A 6,000-nucleotide genomic window follows, 5' to 3' on the forward strand; every position below is an offset into this window, starting at 1 on the left:
CATATGACATTCCCTCCGAATAAAAATAAACTATAATGTCTTCAATTATATGTTGTAACTCCAACCATTCACTGAACTGAGACATGTTTTGCTGAGAGAACTGATGAACTCACGAGCAGCTAATACTAAGCATGCGTGTGTAACTGAACGTGCAGCGGTTCTCGGATCAGCAGTACAGAATCGAAAACCTGAGAACCAACGAGCTGATGAGCAGAGCCTCTTCATACACACGAAGCTCTTCCCAACTGGTCTATTTGCCTTTTTTCCGGCTACAACTGCGTTCCCACTGGACTTCAGCGCAAGACTACAGCTAGCCGTCTAAAACTAGAATTTAAACAATGACTAAGTGGCTAAAGACATCTCGTTGTCATGTAAGGGCCCTGTTCATGTTGGACAGGCATTTTAATTGCATTTTATGCAAAGCTGCCATTTTAACTGAGGGGGGACTCTGGGCATAAACTGTAATAGCTCCGTGTTGCAAGCACCAATACGGTTAGTTTTTTTCTATAGACTGTACTCACAAAGATATAACGTTCAAGATAAATGTAAAAATTCGCCAAGGTTGTCCTTTAAATTGAGCAAAACTGACAGTAACGTTTCCTCTTTTCAAAAAAATCTTATTTGAACTTTTTATTCATCAAAGATTAAAATATTATATAGTTTTCAGCAAAATGATTAAGGGCTACACTTTATTTCGATGGTCCGCTTTTGACATTCTAATAACTTTAAGTAACTTTACAACTACATATCAACGGACTTACTATCATTAGAGTATTAGTAGACTGTGAGGTGTTAGGGTTAGTAGAATAAGTTGACATTTAGTTGCAAAGCTACTTATAATCAGTAGAATGTCTGTTGGGGACCATCAAAATAGTATTACCATGTTGAGTAGCATAACTGTTTTCAACATTGATAATAGCAAGAGATGTTTCTTGAGCAGCAAATCAGCAGATTTCCGTAGGGTCATGTGACATAAAGACTAGAGTAAAGGCTGATGAAAAGCTAGGAATAAATAACATTTGTAAATGTATTTTAAAAAGTACATAAAGTCTTAGTAAGCATAAAAGATTTCTTTAAAAACATATTAAAAAAAAAAAAGTTTTTAAATTCTCTGACTTATATTGTACAGCCTGTTTAAAGTTGAGTTTCAGTTCAGTGGAGATAGAAGCTGTCAACTTTCGCTTTGGGGCTTGTACTGCTTTGTCACTAAATGTTTTTTTTTTTACTTGCACATAAACATTATCCATCTGGCTGACATAAACTGCAAGTATCTCTTGTAATAGTCTTGGAAGCATCAGTAAGAATGGTTTGAAATGATAAACAGCCAGTAATGCTTTGATGCAACTCTATACACACATTGTATGCAAAAAAGGTTAAATGTTACATATAATGAAAATTATTTATGCTTTATATATTGTTTTATCGTATATTTTACATAAAACATTATTATTTTCTCTGCCTTAAAATTCCACTATTTAATACTGGAAAGTTTTGATTGAGGCTGAATATACAGTCTCCTTTTACAACATAGACAACAACAATACCACAGATAGGCCTATCGTCTTCTGAGGATTGATGCTTTTTAAAGAATGTACAAGAGCAGTACCTAAACAGTCCAACAGGAAGCCTGTCAGAAATGGACAGATGGGAAACAATTGCGTATTAACAATTGCATTTAAGAATCGCTGATTAATGGTGGAAAAAAGGGACGAGAGAGAGAGAGAGAGCAGAACGAAAGAGGATGAGACATTCTGCACCACTGGGAGTCTGCGGTTTTCTCTCATTACATTCCTGTTGCCCAGCCCTTTAAAAGTGCTTAAGATGATTAAGTGTGTGAGAGGCACTAGATTAGCCAATTAGTCACATCCCACGACATATCTGCATATGTACTCATGTTGTGCAGTGGGAGGTCCCTCTCTGTCTTCTTGTGTATGTGTGCGTGTGTGTGTTATGGGGGTCAGGTAGAAAGGCCTACACTAATTGCCCTTTCCTCAGTGAGTGTATGTATGTAGACTCATTTAGATTCCTCTGTGGTGAGCCCTCAGTTCATTCCACTGTGTTCATTATCATACTCTAATAACCAGAACTGCGGCTTTTACAGATAGAGAGATGCATGCGTAAGTGCCCTGGGGGTAGGAGGTGGGGAGGGGTGTTTTGCTAGTATATCAAGGGCCCTTGATTCATTTCCAGTGTCTTGAAAGGGCAATCTGTAATTTCAGACACTGCATCACTTGGTGCTTCCCAATGCGTCTTGTGTTTTGAAACACAGCGGTGGTATCTCCAAAGCAGTGGTTATGCAGTTCATCATAATATAATATAATTAATATAATATAATATTAAATATATAAAATGTATTTTTTAGGGAACTAAAAGCTGCAACTACAGTAATTTATGAATTGCCAAAAAGGATCTTTAATATTGTTTATTTAGATGCCTTTTCAAATTTACAGTGAGTTTGTTAGTTTTTTATTTGCTGTATTATAAATATATTGTGTCTTTACTGAGGTTTTTTTGTTTCTTTTCGGAGCCTGCGCTTGTTTTGTGTGTTATGTGAATCTTTTCCCCTCTCTCTCTCTCTCTTTCTTTCTCTGTATTCTGTCATATATGAGTAACGAGCGACGGGCACCGGTATTCATCACCCGCTCTTGCACGTGTTCGGAGGGTCTTCATTATATTAATTACTCTTATTGGAAGAGTGATCATCGACCCAATCAGAATCCATCACATGCTGGTTCCCGTGGTGATCAGAATCCATCGCCAGCCGGTTCCCATGACGATTGGCCTGGTAAATGATGACAGTAGTGTAAGGGCTGATGGCATACTGTACCCCACGGGGTGGCTATTGTACATTTATTTATGTTAGCACAGGCTAGGCTAACAGCAGTCTGCTGCTAGCCACTACCTCTCAGCCAAATTTTATAGTGCAACTTATAACTCTGACAGGTTTATTAAAATTTCCCATTGTTTTTGTGTGAAAACAGCACATTTTTTCAATTGTGTGCAGCTGTGTGTACCTTATTGTGGTACCTGGGCATTCAGAAGCAAACATATTTGACACTAAAATGCTCTCACAAATGCTTTCTTGTTCCACATCATAATTCTATATGCCAGTGATATGCTTTCTTCAGATTGCATTTTATATTTCCATGTCAGTTTTAGTACCCTAGAGGGCTTTCTTTCTGACAGTATTTGCCTCATTTTTCTCCTCTTTATGTTTCGAAATTTACTTTGACAGCCTATAAACACTGCTTCAGGGCTTGTTTGGCGACACTAATTGGGTTGAATGAACCAGGGCAATCAAGTTGCAATATAACAACCTAATCAATACACCTAAGCATGTCACTTTAACAGCGGAATTCACATTATGGAGATAAAGCTCTTAAAGCCATCATGTCGTAATGAAAGAATAACTGTTTCCAATACCACTGCTGCTGCACTTGATGTTTGCTTCATGGTCAATTGACTTGGCAGCTTATCCATGCTTCTGTTAATTGAACGAGGTAAGAAGGCAAGAGATAGAAAGAGGGAGTTGGTGTTGAAAAGATGGTAGAAAAATGTGTGCAAGAGAGAGAAAGTGATTTAGCACTAAAGCACCATTGATTAGCTGTTCAGCTTTGCAGTGTTTCTCCGCCAACTCAGCCTCATCACAGCAACACAAACACATAAACACCCATAATTGGCTCATTTAGAGATGGGAGGAGCCTGTGGATAATGGACCCAGGAATTAGCCACTGTTCTTCAGCAGGGATAGCCAATGAAATTCTTTTAACTCTGTGTGCGTGTGTTTACGTCTATACAGAAGCAATAATGAGTGTGCGTGTTTTGAATAATGGAGAGAAAAGATACGGAGGACGAAGGTAGTCACAGTGTATCGTTTTCTCTCCCTTCTCCCACAGCTCCAATCATTCATCACCCCATCATGCCCTCTCGATGGGGTGGAACTGGCCAGGGGCTTCGGGGATACGGTGCTGGACAGGGAATGATGGGATAGCGTAGTCGCGATGTCATCACTAATATGGCGCTCTCATCCACTGAGCTAAATCTTCATCTATCAGTGAGACCGTGTGCCATTAAAGCTGCACACACACACACGCACACACACACACACACACAGCTCAGTGAAGCATTGGGCTGGGCAGATGGAGTAAATATAGATAGAATTGGTTTGATTGGAATAGAAAAGGCCAGTGAGTTCCTGTGTGGCTGTCAGAGGGTAAAGAGAATAAATGGACATGGGGGTGCCCTCTCACTGCCTTTCTAACACACACACACACACAAGGTACACAAATACATGCAAAACTTTTACCTTGCAAATGACACATCTCTCGTTATAGCTGACAGTTCATTTTGAACAAACTGTTCACATTCACACACACTGGAAATTATGTGCTTTTACATCACATTTTTAATATCTGATGCAGAATTTCTATATCTGCAATGTGTGGCTCATGAAGTGTAAATACAATACGAGCTGACACATTTGACAGGATGAAAGGTTGAGTTGGGTGAGATGGACCAGACAGTAAAATAAACATACATAGAAACAGAACACAAAACATGGCCAAATATCCAGAAAGGTTGTCACACTGTGTGGCACAAGTTGTCACAACAGAACGTCTGGGTTACTATTGTCACCCCTGTTTCCTGAAGGAGAGAATGGAGACTTTATGTCAGAACTGAACTGACAAATTGGGATCTCGTCTGAGAGGCCAATCACCTTTGAATGTAAGCCAAATGAGCCGATGCACATTTTTTATGTTTTGTGGGGAAAAAAAGTATTTGCACCCCGCAAATTAGTTATATAAGGAAGTGTGTTTGCAATCGCATGTTCCTTATAAATCAGTCATGCTCAACGTTACGTCAGAACTTTACTGAAAAATTGGGATCCCTACCAAAGCACCACTATTGCTGCCCCTTTCAGCGGTCTGCATAAGCCCCTTATCACCTTGCACATCCTGGGGCTGAAGATGGGACAGGGCTTTATGCAGAGAAGGTTGATCACTAAAGTTCCTTCTAAACCATACACTGAGAATATTGGATACAATTGGGAAAGCTATGGAAAGGGATGCTGTGGAGACCCCATCCTGCCCATAGGGAGGTGTCATGTGGCAATTACGCACATTCTACTAATTTAGCCTTGTTAGCCTAATACCAAGCAGAGATGAACTCATCTGCAGAGCAGAAAAGTGAATGTATCTGGTCTTAGGAGAGGAATGGAGCTGCAAGTGAGACACCGAGTAGTTCACTGGCTGCCTGCAGTGAGTATATGGGATGATACAGGCTCTACACGGAGGTTGTAAATCCTTGCAAATGTGTCGGGTGTTGCCCAGCCTACAGCTTTACAGAAATCTGTTAGCGAGGTACAGTGCACCAATGTCCAGGAGGAAGCCACACCCCAAATGTGGAATGAGTCCTCATCCCTAGGGGGCTGATCTTGGGCTTGGTATGCCAAGACTATGGAATCCACTATCCAATGGGACAACCTCTGCTTGCTAAAATGCTTGTAGGTCCCCTGCCCTCTTGACAGAAGCCAGTGCAGTCAGGAGCACTGTCTTAAGAGACAGGAGGGCACTCTCTGTAAGGCTAATAAGACCAGAGAGGGGTCTCAAGACGGTACAAGGTGAAGGTGGGGAGGATTCAGTATCCTCCACCCATTGAAGAACTTGATGCCAAGGTCATGCTTTCCCATGGACTTACCATCTACTGGATCATGATGTACAGCGATGGCGGCAACCTAGACCTTCAGGCTGGAGGGAGACAGCCTTCCTGCAGAAAGGAAAGCACAGCTCTGATCTGGCATCTACAGGGAATCTTCTCAATAAGAAGGACACCATTCAACAAACAGGTTCCACTTCAGGGCATATGGGGGCCTCGTAGCTCACCGCTGGGGTTAGATCACCCAGTTTCTCCACATCCCCCCATCCATTGAGCACAAGTGGAGGTTCCATAGGTCTGGACACAGATGCCAGAGGGTGCCCCGTCTCTGAGAAAGTATGTCCT

Source organism: Pseudorasbora parva, chromosome 19 (assembly GCF_024679245.1).
Source record: "Pseudorasbora parva isolate DD20220531a chromosome 19, ASM2467924v1, whole genome shotgun sequence".
In the NCBI taxonomy this organism is placed as follows: Eukaryota; Metazoa; Chordata; class Actinopteri; order Cypriniformes; family Gobionidae; genus Pseudorasbora; species Pseudorasbora parva.